The 16857-nt window shown below is 41.4% G+C and overlaps 1 non-coding gene across 1 annotated transcript; it reads right to left on the bottom strand.

The window, feature by feature from the left end:
• Positions 1-2602: 2602 nt before the first annotated feature.
• On the bottom strand, positions 2603-2721 carry LOC145401855 (5S ribosomal RNA). Its single transcript, XR_013897694.1, has one exon. It is a non-coding gene; the product is annotated as a 5S ribosomal RNA (ribosomal RNA).
• Between the last annotated feature and the right edge of the window lie 14136 nt (positions 2722-16857).

Here is a 16857-nt window from a genome sequence, read left to right as displayed (position 1 = left end):
TTGGGATCTTTCTTTTCTGCATAAGAAAATATTCTACCTTAATATAATTTAGAATACAGTGAGCATAATCTTTATATTCACATGATAAATCAGTGACACACATGAGGATAATAACTTTTTTTCATTTTCATGATCTATTAATTGTCATATTCCTTGTATATGCAGATGATTTGATCTAGCTGAGGAGAGACTTATCTCAATGAAGGGGGTAAATAGCAGCCTGTATCAAACTCCCCCACTTCAAAAAGTCTCTGCTAAGCTAAAGTAAAAAAATGTTGCTCCAGATCTGCGAGGCTATTCGCTCAGGAGGTTTTAAAAATAACGTGCTAAATCCTCTTTTACTTCTGATGTTTAACTTATGTTCAGTCACCCCTTCAGTACTCTCGTTATTGTATTCTATCTTCACTTACACGATTTTGTTGTTGTTGTTGTTGTTGTGAGGCTACTCAGATTTAAGGAGTAAGATCTACGCCCATATTAACATCACCATCATTATCCATTATCACTCATCATTATTGTCATCACTGCCATCATCGCCCATTATCACCATCATCATTATCACCATCACCATTATCCAGCATCTCCCATCATGATCATTATCCTCATTATTTTCGCCACCACCACGGTTATCACCATCCATGATCGATATCATTTTCACCATATCTGCCACCATCACCAACACAATCATCCTCATTACCATCATCAAAGAAAAAGAAGACGGGTTTATATCAAGAGAGCCGTGGTTGATTAGTAGACCAGTGATCGAAAGGACGCAAGATCGATCCTCGCTTGTGGCAAAGTACAGTTCGGGAATTTAAATTTCGCTAAATGTTAGTAACCCATTGATTTTGATGCCAAGTTTTTCACTTTAATCAGGCTGCCTTCACACGATCTTTTCAGCTTCAGCACTCACTTTACTGATAAGGGTAAAAGCAGCTATATTTTAACCTTCCTGTACATTATATATTGTTTATGCTGCTGTGAAGGTGACTGACAGGGACGCCTTCACGTGGTGGCATCGATTTGAGCGGACGGTGGAAATGCCTGGTTACACGAACGTCCCTCAATCCTCTCCCTATCCCCCGAAAGTAGGATGGTGGCCTGCAAAGGAAGGACAGTTCAAGTCTGCAGTCCACCGGGTTAACGTTCAAATAAGCCTGGGATTGCAACGACTACTAAATCTTACCGCCATTTGAGTTTCAGATAGACTGTTGGACGGAAAGGGTTTAAGACATTCTTCAATTAACCCAGTTTGCCCAAGGATGTCATTTTCGTTTTAACCATCCTATTTCCATAAGATTATATTCGGTTTAGAGAGCAGTTTTCGATGTGGACGTTTGGGAAGAAGTTTTCATAATTTTTTTCAGTGTGAGACCTTCCTTAAGTATAAATTATCCGGAAGTAACAATGAATATTATAAACTATTCTGGCATCATAATTTAAAGAGGTTAACCTCCTTATATCGCTTATAGTTTTAATTCTTACTGTCATCACATGTTTATATTTAAGAGAGCCTCGTATTGAAAGGTTTAGAAACAATTTTCGTTTAATCCGGTCCGTATGATGACGTCTGTATATTATACCGTGTTCTTGCTACGACTAGAGGTAATTTTATCAGGCTTCTGGGAGACAACTTCCAGTGTAGGCGTTAATGAAGACAATATCTGACCCATTCAGTCGAAAAGTATCCCCTAAGCTGAGAAAACTGTCTGGTGATTAACACCTGTACGATGTCGTCATTTGTATTGTATTATTGTTACTACCAGACAATGTGAGGCACTAAGACGCTACTGGTAACTTAACTGAAAAGAAAATTTTATTATAAAATGATTGTTATGATGCTGCTATGGAATAGTCCAGAAAAAAACGATCACACACACACACACACACACACACACACACACACACACACACACACACACACACACACTCACACCGCTCGCTGGCACAGTAGTAACGTTCTCGCATGCCATCTGGTAGACTGGAGTTCGCGCCTCGCTCAGGTTGCAAAAAGTTTCACTGACGAAGTGGGTGGTTACTGTCCCCCTTGAGCAAGGGGACGGGTGTGTGGGTGTGTGAAGGTCACAGCCTTGCCCTTAGATCAGACTATATGAGCTCTCAGCTCCCTTCCGGGAGGGTAAAATGCTGACGATCACGACCATCAAGTGATCCTGACCGACCCGATGAATTACACACACACACACACACAGAAATAAGACAATTATTTAGGAGTTTCCTACATTCCACCAGCAATAAACATTTTGTGAGTACAGTGCGGAATGTGGTAACAAGCACAGAAATCGGAACCTCCTCCCATTAGTGCTCTTCTCGTCTCTCGTCTCTGCATTTCTTTCTTTCCATCAGTACATCTTAAACATCATTTTAGACTATTTATTAATGGATTATGAGCATATCATTGAAGCTAGGTAGCAAATGCACAATGCCTATATTATAACCCTACTTACCTCAATTACTGATGCACACGTTCATTCATTCATTGCCAGACGCCATGTATCCCACACGGGGTGGCCAAGGGCTTAGAGTTAATTGTTTTACAGGGAGGGGCACTAATCCTCCACCAACCCCACATGACACGTAGGGATGCCAACAGCATCTGGGGTTCCCAGGCGGTCACCCATCCAAGTACTAACCAGACCCAACGTTGCTTAACTTCGCTGATCGGACGGGAAGCGGTGTACTCAACGTGGTATGGCCGACACATACGGCACGTAATATGTTAACCTTGAATGGGGCAACGCAAATTCACGAAGTTTTAAATATTCTGAGAAGAGTTCTGATGCTTCAGAATTATTTTAGGCTGAAATTCGCGATTATGCTTAAAGTATACAAAATATTCCTGGTTTATGCTTAAAGTATACAAAATATTCCTGGTTTATGCTTAAAGTATACAAAATATTCCTGGTTTATGCTTAAAGTATACAAAATATTCCTGGTTTATGCTTAAAGTATACAAAATATTCCTGGTTTATGCTTAAAGTATACAAAATATTCCTGGTTTATGCTTAAAGTATACAAAATATTCCTGGTTTATGCTTAAAGTATACAAAATATTCCTGGTTCTTAAAAAGCGTTCTGGTTGATATCATGCTCTTGCACGCCTCTTTCTTTTGGACTATTTACTGAAGAAGAAATACGAAAAAAAAAAAAAATCAATAATTTTTGCGTTCTGATTTAAAAAATCCTTAAGGATGGCGGAGGTTTGCAGGTGTCTTTGCATTTAGACAGCGAAGGTCATTTCGTCTGTACTTATCGCTGGGCTTCGTCAGCGTTATGGTGCGTGCACCCCCATATCTTATGTACTGGACGACATTTTATCCTACGCCATCCCTGCGTAGTAATCTCTACCAAGTTTTCTGATACTGTATTTTATGCTGGTTAATGACAGATTATTATATTCATATAAATGCAACCCACGGTGAGATGAAGGCCAATTATAATTATGATCTGCTTTTGGGTGAAGCATCAATCTCTTCATCTGCCCGTGTCATGTTTAATTTGCCTTGCCACCGCCAGAGTACATGCGGTGATCTCACCTCCGCAGCCAACACAATAACAACAATCTCTCCATTGCACTAATTGCATCCTATTCCTACTACCAATGGATTTATTCTAGGACAAACATCGCCAAGGGAAGGGCAATCTTGGCTTTAAAATGTCCGGAAAATAGTGAAAAACTAATGTATTTCAAACATTCCATGTCATTAAACTTGAAACTGATATGTATCATGACCTATTTAGAGGGTTCTGTATCTTTATTTGTATCAGTCCATAAAATGAACATATTACTGAAGCTTACTGACTGAACGGACTCTCTCCTCAGTGAGTTTTACCGAAAAATTAACACATCCCTACGAAGTATGAATGGGGAAAAGGCGTCTATAGAAAGTGATGTATGTGAATGTCAAAATGTTGCAATGGCTGTGCCTGTGTATGACTGAACCCAAATACTGTATACCACTGGGAGAAAGGATAGGATGAAAACACATGCAAGAATATGAAAGGACATGCTCCCGACGCCCACTTTAAATGTCCATCACAATTTTAGTTCTAACCCTACTGTTGGGGCACCCCATCGAGAGGCTATAGGTCTTTCACCATAAGTTGTCCCAGATTTTCGTCTTTACAAATAGCTAATAATCAGAAAGAGGCAATGCTATGATCAAACATCCTTTCCATTGCACTTCTTCGAAGCTAGTATGATATTATAGCGTTAATCCATTGTTACAGCTCGCATTCAATCTGGAGAGATGGTAATCTTTGGCCATGTTAGGATAAAGAAGTATAATACGCAACAGATCCTGCCACCTCAGTTACAGAGGATTCTGTTAACCAATCAGTGTCCAAGGTTCCTGTGTAGGGGATTTGGCTGGAAGGGTACTAAGCTTACCAACCTCGGTCTATTGGCTCATAGGTGCGAAGCACATAGGTCTGTATCATGAGGTTCCCCCTTTATAAATGTTCAAAAACGCCTAGTTCTGTCCCTAATACTCTGAGCACAAATGGGTTAAGCATTTAAATATCTGCATTCCTTGTTGCCACGAGACTCGTGTTTTTTCATTCTTTTCACTTACAGTGTATTCGTCATCTGCGGCGATATTTCCTAATACCTATGACAAATTTTATGCAGGAGTCACAACAGGAAGCTCTCAACATGCTTGTTGAAATGACATAACATGCGTCACATACAAATCTAACTGAAAACCTTAAATACATTAAAACGACTCCATGAACCCCTGCACTGTGATGATTGTTTGTCATCTCTATTCTTGCTGCATCAGTACGATTTTAATATGCTCAAGAAGGATATATGTAGTGAAACGGTTAAAAATATTTATTATAGCTGATGGCAGATAAAGTTTTGTTCATCTAAAGACAGAAAATATTATTTCATTTCATGCATATTATGGTCATTCCAGACAATACAGTTCAGGTCAGATGAACTCATAGCGAATCAGAGTTGGTTACTATAGGGAAGACCTTTTGGATTTCAGGGCTTACCTCCAGCCATGTGTTGATGTATACTTTACTACGTTTTTGCTCCTGTTAGACTATTTTCTTCAGTTTAGGAATGCTATCAAGTGTTCAGCGAAATAAAATTTCATTCAACCACTGTAACATATCTGTTTACTAACCCCCTCCCCCAAAAAATAAAATATACTTCCTCGGATTGCAGGCATTTTTCTGATATAAGATGACAAGGCGAACCGTCAAGAGCCAACCAGTGACCCTACAAACTCGCTGCAAGATCGTGTGGCTGTGGCTGGAAGGGATGGGGGCGATGGATATAGCTATTCAGGCTGGCACTAGCCTCTCCACTGTCTATCGTTGGATCCATCACTGGCAGAAAAGAAGATCCCTGGCCTCTCGATCCACAGGAGAAACCTGCTACTTCGCCAGCCCTCTGACTGATAATGGAACTAAACATTTGGTTAATAATGCAAGGGGATTTCTCTCAAATGCCACAACTCAGAACTATTACTGATAATACTACAGGACAATTGACTAACTATGCAACTGTGGTAGACCAATACATTCACCCTCAACAAAGATTTACACGATTTCCACCTCCTTCTTCGTGTTACACGTTGCAAAGCTGTAATCTCTCCCATGGCATCCATCCCCCAATCAGGAATGAAGGATATGAGACCATCACGCACCGTACAATTCCAGGATACATTTCGTCATTTAGACAACATTGGCTTTCATTATGTTCATATTTATCTTGAAGAGAATGTTGACTAGTTCAATACAGTGATGTCTATTGTAGCTTTCCTGTTATGACTATTTTATTTAACAGGGAATAAACCTCATGTAATGAGATGAACGAAAATAAATTTAACATCCAAAAGTTTCACCTAAATGTATGAAAGTCGTCTGGAGAGAGCAAAAATACGACAAGTGATATGTCACACTAGAGTAGTTAACGACATTTTCTTGAAATGAGATAAATGCTGAATTAATGAACATATTCGTACACGGTATACACAAAAGTCACTAAATAACCAGTACTTGCGAATAGAATTGTGAAGTTTTCTCAGTCCAGTATAATACCAATAAAATTTATTATATTAGTTCATGCCAAGATGTAAATACGCAGTAACAGTTATTTTTTCCTCTTTTTTATGTACCGGACACTTTCTCAATATCAGGACTTCCATTTGGCCTGATTATATTTGTGACAGCATGACGTTCCTAAATTTTAAACCTTATCCATGGATTATATATATGTATCAGGACTACTATCAGAAATAGGAGCTAATATCCATTCAGTACCAGCCATGTGATGGATTTGTTTCTGTTGAGGAGTCATAAGATCCACTAGGGGTACAGATGTAGTCAGTAATTATGTGTTGTTTTAATTAGCCAGAAAACTCCAACGTGCTTCCTGTAGAGAAACTGAAGCATCATTCTTCAACTATCAATAATATGGAAAAATATTTTTTTTATTATCAAAAACAAAATACTTTCACTAGGAGCTTTCAGTATTAGATGCATGATAGTGGGGACAGCCATCATCCAGTCCCTTTCTGTTGTGTTGGTTTCAAGCGACTACCATTGAGGGACAAGCCAATTTTTTTTTTTTTTTTATGCAAGGAAGAAGGAACCAAAGGCCATGAGCCAGCAGTAACAGTTCCCTCCAAGAGAAAAACAAAATACAATAGAGAGCCAAATTCAAGATCCGATCATTTTGAGATGCCTGGACACACTGCGTTTGAAAGACTGGAGATCATAGGCAGCAGGAAATACAGACAGAGGGAGACAGTTCCAGAGCTGACCTGTTGCATAAATGAAAGACTGGGAGTAACGGTTAACTCTTGCATTAGAGAGTTGGACAGAAAAGGGATGAGAGTTTGCTGCTAGACGGGTGCTACGCGCCCGTCGTAGAGGTGGAGGAATGCAAGCAGACAGTTCAGAGGAGCAGTGACCATTAAAGTAGCGATAGAAAAGAGATAAAGATGCAACAGTGCGGCGAAGAGACAGAGGTTGAAGGGAGTCAGTAAGAGGAGGAGAGTTAATGATATGAAAAGCCTTTGACTCCACCCTATTGAGAAGAGCTGTATGTGGGGAGCCTCCCCACACATGAGAGTTGTACTCCACACAGGGGTGGATAAAACCCCTGTATAGAGTCAACAATTGTGCAGGGGTAAAGAAAGAGCGGAGTCGGCTTAGCACACCCAATCTCTTGGAAGCAGATTTTATAAGAGATGTAATATGATCTTTCCAAGATAAGTCCCGACTAAATGAAACCCCAAGCATGTTCAAGGATGATGCAGAATTAAATTAAATATTACATCAGTGGGTATACCTGTGGAAGATTTTGTCGGGTTGATAGGTGTAAGAACTGAGTCTTACATGCATTAAAAACAAGGCGAAAGAGTTTGCCTAGGCAGGGTGTAAGCAAAGAAGCACAGTTCTTGAGGGCAACAGGAGGGACCCCATCAGGTCCATATGCCTTGTTAGTACTGAGGCCAGTGATGGCAGAAAATACATCAACTGAAGAAATTTTAATGTCAACCATGAGGAAGTCAGAGGGGGGAGGTGATGGAGGAACAGCACCGGAATCGTCTAAGGTGGAATTGGAGGAGAAAGTCTGTGCGAAGAGATCTGCTTTATCAGTAGAAGAAATAGCTACAGAACCATCAGAGTAGAAAAGAGGAGGGAAGGATGATGAGGTAAAGTTGTTAGAAAGATTTTTGGCAAGGTGCCAGAAGGAGCGGGAAGAATTCGAGTTGGAGAGTTGAGAGCATTTAGTATGGATGAAATTATTTTTAGTAGAGTGAAGAACAGACTTAGCACGATTCTGGGCAGAAACGTAAAGATGATGTGATTCAGGGGTGGGTTGGCTCCGGTACCTTTTGTAGGCCCTCGCCTTGTTGCGGACAGCATTAGAACAAGCGTGGTTAAACCAAGGCTTTCTTGCGTTAGTCAAAGGATATGAGAAAGGAATGTATGCTTCCATGCCCGAGAGAATAACCTCCATAATGCGCAAGGCACACTCAGATGGCTCACGGCCATGGAAGCAATAATCATTCCAGGGAAAGTCAAAGAAGTACTGCCTGAGGGCCTCCCAGTCTGCGGCTCCAAAATGCCACAGACGACGTTTCCCTGGAGGGTCCACAGGCCGTACCGGAGTGATAGGACAGGTTAAGGTAATAAGGTTGTGATTGGAGGAGCCCAACAGAGAGAAAAGATTAACAGAGTAAACTGAAGGATTAGTTGTGAGAAAGAGGTCAAGTATGTTGGAGCTCTCTCCAAGGCAGTCAGGGATACGGGTAGGGTGCTGTACAAGCTGCTCTAGGTCATTAAGGATAGAAAAGATGTAGGCTTGTTCACCAGGTGGATCCGTGAAAGGAGAGGAGAGCCAAAGGTGGTGGTGAACTTGAAATCTCCAAGAATGGAGATTTCAGAGAAAGGGGAAATGGATAGAATGTGTTCCATCGTAGAAGTAAGATAGTCGAAGAATTTTTGATAGTCAGTAGAATTAGGGGATAAGTAAACAGCACTGATATATTTAGTCAGAGAATGACAGGAAAGCCGAAGCCAGAATGTGGAGAATTCAGAAGAATCAAGTTCAGGAACACGAGAGCAAGATAAGTCGTTGCGTATATATACACAACAGCCGGTCAGTAAGCATTTGGTAAAACGAATATCTGGTGGTTTAATGGGTGACGACACTTCAAGTGGGTATGGCTCATAAGTTCTTATATCCAAATGATGATTTCGGTTTATCGATCATATAACGGCACTTAGGGTGGAGAGACTGACCACTGGCTTTAAATATCCGAAATAAGCATTCTGGTCCCGAACATTTTTTTTTTTTTTTTTTTTGGGGGGGGGATCTAGTGCGTGGAGAAAAGACTCAGCAGCGTCGCACCTTCTTCATCCCCCCAAACGAATTTAGGTATTATGATAGATTAATGTTTGGTTAAGCCTAAGTTGGATAGGTATAGGTTAATTCAACATCCAAACACGGCATTTCTGGTGATTTTTTTTTCTTTTCAATTAGCCGAATTATTTCATCTATTCCCAAGCAAAGGTGCAACTTAGCCGAATCATTGCTCACTGAGCTTGCTTCGACGTTCACAGTATGACTAGATGACTAAGTGTACCCAAAGAAAAAAGTGCGTCCCAGACACCTATGTTCCTGATGGGACAATAATGGATTGAAAAATGAACATAACCTACAAAATCATTAATTTTTTTATATTTAAAAAGCATTTACTATAATTATATTCATCTTTTCGTTCATTTCATTGGTGATTTATATGCATATCCTCTCCTGGCTTGCTGTACAGAAACATCAATAATTAATATCAATGAACACTTTAACTGCATGCTACACTCTTCAGTACTGATATAAATCAGGAGGTAAGGAAAAGGAAAGTCTATCTATCTAACTATTGCCAGACGCCTTAATCCCGCACGGGTTGGCCACAAACAAATCGCTTCGATGTCGCCCTGTCCCCCGCCATTTCACTGCCCTGCTCCCAACTCACACCCTCCTCTCTCATATACCTCTCCACTGCATCCCTCCATCTCATCCTCGGCCTCCCCCTCCCTCTCCTTCCCTCCACCTCACTCACATATTCTCTCCTCGTCAGTCTCTCACCCTCCATCCTCCCCACATGGCCAAACCACCTCAGTGTGTTCCTCCTAACGTTTCCTATCACATCCACACCACAACGCTCTTTTATATCCTCATTTGTCAGCCTGTCTCTCCATGTGACTTCCCAGGGTCTCTTAAATAACTCATTTCCACTGCTCTCACTCTTGACTTGTGTCCTTCCAACAACGTCCAAGCTTCACTTCCATACGTTTGAGCTGGTATCACAATACTGTCATGTAGTAACTTTTTCACTTCCATGCTCACTTCCCTGTTTCTTATCCCTGCTTTCAAGGTACCAGCAACCTTTCTTCCTTGTTGTACCCTTTCAAACACTTCACCCTGCAAACTTCTATCTTTGCTTATCACACTCCACAAGTACTTAAACGAACTCACATTTTCCATTTCATCACCATCCAACCTCACTGTACATTCACTGACTTCACCTCTCTCAAAGGCCATCACTTTACTCTTCCCTACATTCACCTTTAGATTCCGTTTCTTACACACTCTCCCAGACTCATCCACCAAGCCTTGCAGCTCCTCTTCGTCTTCACTTAAGAACACAGTATCATCTGCAAACAACAGTACAAGGAATTTCCAAACACTACCCTCTCTCACTAGGGCCACTCCAACATCCACTGCCCTACCTTGTATCTCTTTTATTACCCCATCCATGTACAGATTGAACAGGAAAGTGCTGTCACTTTTTCTCTTTCTTTTGTTGGCGATAGTATCAGTACTGTCCTAGCGTGTAAAGATTTCGAGGCTTAGCAGACCACAGTCTGTTCCACCATTTTTCACTTATTATTTTTAAATAATTCATAAATAAAGACAATGCAGAGTGTACTGTAGGCCATATGTTTCAAACCATTCATAATTTAATAAATCTGAAAATCATGAAGCAGAAGAAATCACATCAAAGTTGTAAACTTATGCATAGGATAATCCAGTGTAATTTGAATTATTTTAATACAGCAGATATGACACCCAATGTTTTATGCTGTTTTAAACATACAGTATTTAAAACACAGTGTCCCTTAACCTGTTCTTCCAATACGGAAAAATAAGGCCAGATTTTAAATAGTTTTTATAGGTTTCAGAAGAGTACACTACTCCTCTACTAGGAATGTGTGATGGTCTTGAGAAAAAGATTTTAATATGATCCATGATAAAGCTCTACAACGGATGTAGAGTGTTCCTGCTATATACAATATACGCCAATAGCCACATCACATCCATAACTGTGACCTCCAGCCATTGAATCACTTCGCAGACGCGACACAGGCAACACATCTTAAGTGATTACGAAAATTTGCAACCTCTATCATTAATTGTAATATTTTGTAAATCTAGGTCGGCATCTTCAAAGGCGATTTACATTAATGGTAGAGGTAGTCTAGCCGATCCACCATAATTAAATTGTTCATGAAACATCCTTTTTTTATTAACTGATATTTTTCACACACTTTAACATACAAAAATATCCTTTTTCAGGGATATTCCACCATCCATTTATTGTAATGAAGCATATTCGTACATTTCAATATTTATTTAAAACAACAGTGGAAAGACACAATGTAAGTGATTGTAATTTGTGCCACCAAAGACACAGGACAGTACTGTCTTTCATAAAAATAATTAAGTGGTTTAGGGGTACAGGGTGTCACAACACAACGTTGCAGTAGCAAACTCAGGGACAATGGTGTGCATACAGTACATGAAAGAAATCACCAAAAATATTAAAATGGAACTGTGATCACAACATTTGATATAATGTCTGACAACTCTGTACTATGACCCTCACAATATCAAAGTATCAGTTTTAAAACTAAAACACACAAATGGGTACTATACTAAGGCAAGTGAACTGTTTCAGTTTAACACATTCCAGACCGACATGGGATGAATGTACACCACATGCAGGCTTCAAACAAATATAACACACATTTTTTTGGTTTGTTGTATTCCTGTTTTGTGCACTTCACATGCCTCTTCTTAAAGGCAGGGTCTGTATAAAGGCTGGTGTAGGTGCACATGACAGCACATGACAGGTAACAGTTGGTCCATGGGACATATATATACTTACATTGTTGGAGGGACAGCAAAGCTCTTCAGCCAGAAGACACCTTTCCTCAATGTAGTTCTGGGGAGTAGTGAAGCTTCCTAGGGTGGCAAGATTGGACTGAAAAAGAAAATCCAATAAAAATAAGAAAATCACGGAGGTGGGTCACCTGAGCTCACGGTTACCTATCCTACTGAGATGGTTCGCCTTGACGTCGTGGCTGGGCTTGAAACGTGACTGGCAGTGCCACGTACTTTGGATGCATGCCTACCTTTGTAGGGTTCGGCATTTGTCGGTCTCGTGGATCATGGTCCCCCTACATCGCTGATGGAAGAGGCCTGCTGGTGAAGTTAGTCTGCCCACTTGCCATCTAGGGCGGGACTGTTGCCTCCCCACGTGTTTACCATGCGTGCCGTCCCGTAATGCTGGGAGACAGGAGTTCTTGGGTTTGAGTGATGGTGCACGATGCGCCCTGCAGCTAGCAATACACCTCTTTGGTCTCTTATTCTGGCTAGATGGACGGCCTGGTTGAGCCCGACCAGATCAATCAGCTGGTCATGCATTGGCTAGGGTCAAGTGGGCACTGAGGGGCCTGGTGGCTCCTTTCGTCCTGCAGTCACCCGTGCCCAGGTCCTCCGGTGGTTACCCACGTATACTCTCCTGCTACCTCTGGGGTCGCCAGTGTGTGATGTCCCAGGCATATGGCCTCTCCTTGTAGAGCTCCATGGTGAGTGGAGGAATGAGGGAATAAAGGCTTCTCCTCATACTGGAAGAGATTATTAAAGAATAGGGCAGCCTCCTGATGCCACGACCCTCTGGTATGTGTCAGGATTCTGTGAACACTCCATCTCTTGGAGCCTTATGAGGCAGCCAGTGGACGTTGACCTCCATCCGAGGGGTCCTGTCCCCGTCCTACGAGAGTTGTCTGGTCTCTGTTTGACCCAAGTTCGCAAAAAAAGATTTAAGATTGGTCGTGTGCCCCAAGGAAGGGATGGATTTGAGGAAGTGTGATGTGTTTGATAAGCACAGAGCGTTGATAGGAGTTTGTGGTAAGTCCCGTAAGGTTGTTCCTCAGGCTGATGGTAGCTTGCTGGTTGAAGTGCCTGATGCAGGTATGAGTACACATTTGTTATCCCTGACCTTTTGGGGGGATCAGACTGTATCCTATTCTCCCCATGCTTCATTAAATTCCTCTAGAGGTGTCGTTTATGCCAGATATTTGATGATGTATGATGAGGCACGATTAACAACAGAGCTTGCTGATCAACATGTTGTAAAAGTGGAGAGAATTAAGAAGATGGGTGGTGACCTAGTTCCCACGTTGATGCTGATCTTTATATTTGACCTTCTCCATGTTCCTGAGATATTGTCTGCTGGTTGGTATCGTTTTCGAATTATAAAGTATGTTCCTATGTCAAGGAGATTATTTCACTGCCAGCGTTATGGTCACATTGGTTGGTCCTGCTGGCGTCGAGCCCTTGGCCTGCCTCCAGTGTGTGTTTCATGCGGGATGGACATTCATGAAGGAAAGGATTGTGTTGGTCCTGAGTCTTGTGTTAACTCTGGTGGTAGCCATGCAGAATCATATAAGTTATGTAATTACTGATCTACCAGAAGACCCGCCGACATGTCGTAAAAATACCCCCGCTAATACCAATACATCAGTCCTATATGAGACAGCCCTAGCATGTATTCAGTATGGACGATGGGTGTTAGGGCCGAAGTGGTGACATGTAGAGGTGTGCGGTACGTAGGAGGAATACTGGGCCTTGAAATCAGGCCGTGAAGCCTATGCCCAGAGTCGGTCATATAAAAAAAAAAAAATATTGGTATAGAGTGCCAAGGAGAGGCTGATTTTTGCTGAAGCTAAGGATCATGTACAATCTGTGTTTGTTTGCCAAGGTGTTACATTTGCTGCTGCACTCTCCAGATCGAGTCCAAGCGTCTCCTCTAGGGATACGACTTCTAAGTCGCATTCAGTAGTATGTGCTTTTGTGTCTGACAAAGGTTCTGTTCCTGAGCCATGGTCTTCGGCCGTAGTTCCGGTTCGACCTGCTTGTTCACCAATGTCTTCCAAACCCTCAAATATAGTGTCTTCTCCAGTCTCTGTTTGTGGTACATCTCACAAGTCTTGCCATCCTTCAAATGCAGAGTTTTCTCAGGTCCCTGTTTGTGTGTGTGTGTGTGTGTTTTAGGAGTCTGCAGTTGTTCCCCCAGAGGCGGTCGCCAAATCGGTAGAAAGTGATCTGATGTTCTACTGGACATGGTTTCGAATCCCAGTTAGGACAGGGAACAGTTAAAAGGATTCGAATTTCGCTAAGGAAGATTATACTAATTTACCATTAGAACCGCCACGTTGCAAAAGGACACCAATACCAAGACAACCCTTACATATATTCAGCATGAACGGTGGGTGTTAATGCCGAAGTGGTTACATTTTCAGGCGTATGGTACGTAGGAGGACCGCTGGGCCCCCGAGAACAAGCTGTTAAAGATATCCTTAATTTCAGAGGCATTAAAAAAATAAAAATATGATCCCTGAAGGCGTGCCCAATGTCATGCCACTTTAACGATCTTGGTGAGAGGGGTTTGAGGCACGGGTACATCGTTCAGTGTGATCTTACGTGTGAATTTGTGTTCGTGGTTGCCAATGTTGATATGAATGCTGGTAGATTTGATTGGAACAATAGTCAGCATGTTGTCTGAGACCCAGGCCTGGATTGTATAATGGTAATCTTGTTGCAGGGAGAATGTTGTGTCTGCGAAGTTGTATGTAGTTGGTATTGTAACATCATTTGCATGTGAAACAAGATTTGTAGGTGTTGTGATGTGAAAATATATTGACTACAGATTGAAAAGTATACATGAAAAAACAAAGTCTTTTAGGTACGCAATGATTTTCCTGGAATGCCACATGTCCTTGTCTGCCTGATAGATACTTGGCAAGCCAGTATTAGTTGTTTTTCATGATTATGTTATAGCCGACAGGTTTCCGTCGGGGATGGTATAAACGGATTTACTAGAGTCTAATGTTGTATAAATAAACGCATATGCGTGGATCTCACGTAGTTCATGTTGTCAGAAGTGCTTGGAGGGATTTCGGGAAGTTTAGGGTAGTTTCGTGGAGTATTTTGTGTGTGTGTGTGTGTGTGTGTGTGTGTGTGTGTGTGATTCTTTCCCAAAAGTTTGGTGACAATTTTAGTGTTGGATGTTTTTTCTAAATTTCCCCAAAATACCTCATGTATAGTAATTAAGTGTTACTGTCAGTTTAGGTAATATTAAGATGCCTTCAATTTAGTGTGTAAGCGGTAGCTTTAATTTACATATTTACTATTTATTTTTAATTTTCCAAACTCGGGTATAATATACCAATGTTTAGTTGCACTGTAACAGACATTGAAGTTTAGTGGTCTAGGGTTAAAATGGCGCAGGGAGCAGTCACCTCCACACAAAGACGGCGTCCCGGCGAGCTGACTAATGTCTTCCCCATGGGACAGTTAGGAATTTAATCAATTATGTCTTTAATACCTTCCATAAAAGCCTACCAGCAAGTCTGTAAAAATTTACTAATTACATTTGGTCGAAATAAATTCATTGTCGTAAAAAGTCAATAAAATACTTATTAATTTACCACATACAGGTCACTGCACATGAAAACAAGAGGGATTTTTCACAACGATGATGGGAGAACTAATACTTACATAATATATATACAACGACCTTCTTGTTCAATATTCACCTCATTAAACTGGAATACCCACTCTATTATAAAGACAGCACAAACATTTGTTATGTTGCCACATAAGACAGGTAACCATAAATTTAATTGAAATGAATTATTAAAAACAGCATGGTGCTGCAATTGCTAGGTCATACAGCGCCGAAAAATGAGTTAATATATATATATATATATATATATATATATATATATATATATATATATATATACCTAGGCTGCTTCCCCCAAGGAAAGGGAGGTAGCCGAGACAGGACGACTCACTCTCCATTTACTCATCCATTCAAACACATTCATTCGCATCTTAGCCCCAAAGGGGAGAACGGACAGATCCTCACCGCACCACACCGCACAAGGGTCAACTGGGCAATGCAATCAGTGACATCCGCAGCAGGGCCCGACAGCAGAACTGGTTTACCCCTGCCACATCATAACAGACCCATCCCCTTACCCGCACCTGACCTGACTAGCTGATCAGACCAAATGCGGGAGAATATCCCCTCAGGGCTGCGTCATCACTTATTCATTCACAATTTCTCTCCATTTATTTCTGTCACACACAGCCACTCTTCCTTGCTCAACAGACATCCCTCTCGCATCCAGCGCTCTCTTCACACTGTCCATCCATCCTATTCGTGGTCTTCCTCTCAGCCTTACACCTCTCACATCAGATCTAGTTATCTTTTTCACCAATCGCTCATTATCCATTCTCTCCATATGCCCAAACCATTGCAACACCCTCTGCTCAACTCTCTCTCTCTCTCTCTCTCTCTCTCTCTCTCTCTATATATATATATATATATATATATATATATATATATATATATATATATATATATATATAAAATCCTCAGCCACTGAGGTCCACTGCAGGACCTGCATATCCCTACTGAAGCAGGGACGATACAGCCAATGAATCTCTACCAAGTGGCTTAGGCTGTCTGGTAGAGACTGTATGTAGGATGAGAAGTGCTTGTAAGTGTACAGTAATTATAGCGTTGTAGTGGCTTTGGATTTGTGTTTACTATGTGAACCAAGTGAAATCTGCCCGCTTTAAGCCGACTGGGTGCAAGCATACTAGTATGCGACACTGGTTCAACTATAGCACCCCTTGTGTCCGCCAAAGTAGCAAGTGACTTGGTGAAAGCTTCCCAAGGTTTTTACAACTCTGGCACGAGGCGAACCCTTGCTCGCCAGCGTGAGAAACGCACACTTTACCACTGTACCACAGAGGCTATATATATATATATATATATATATATATATATATATATATATATATATATATATATCTATCTGTAGATGGAGCCTCTGTGGTACAGTGGTAGAGTGTGCGTGTCGTACACGGGTGGACCAGGGTTCGGGCCCCGCCAGGGTAATAAACTTTGGGAATGTTCACCCGACCACGTACTGCACTGGCGGACACAAGGG

Source organism: Coenobita brevimanus, chromosome 56 (assembly GCF_032717465.1).
Source record: "Coenobita brevimanus isolate Jiangsu-jjx chromosome 56, ASM3271746v2, whole genome shotgun sequence".
Classification (NCBI taxonomy): Eukaryota; Metazoa; Arthropoda; class Malacostraca; order Decapoda; family Coenobitidae; genus Coenobita; species Coenobita brevimanus.
The sequence above is the reverse complement of the archived record's forward strand: the minus strand, read 5'-3'. Positions and strand labels throughout refer to the sequence as shown.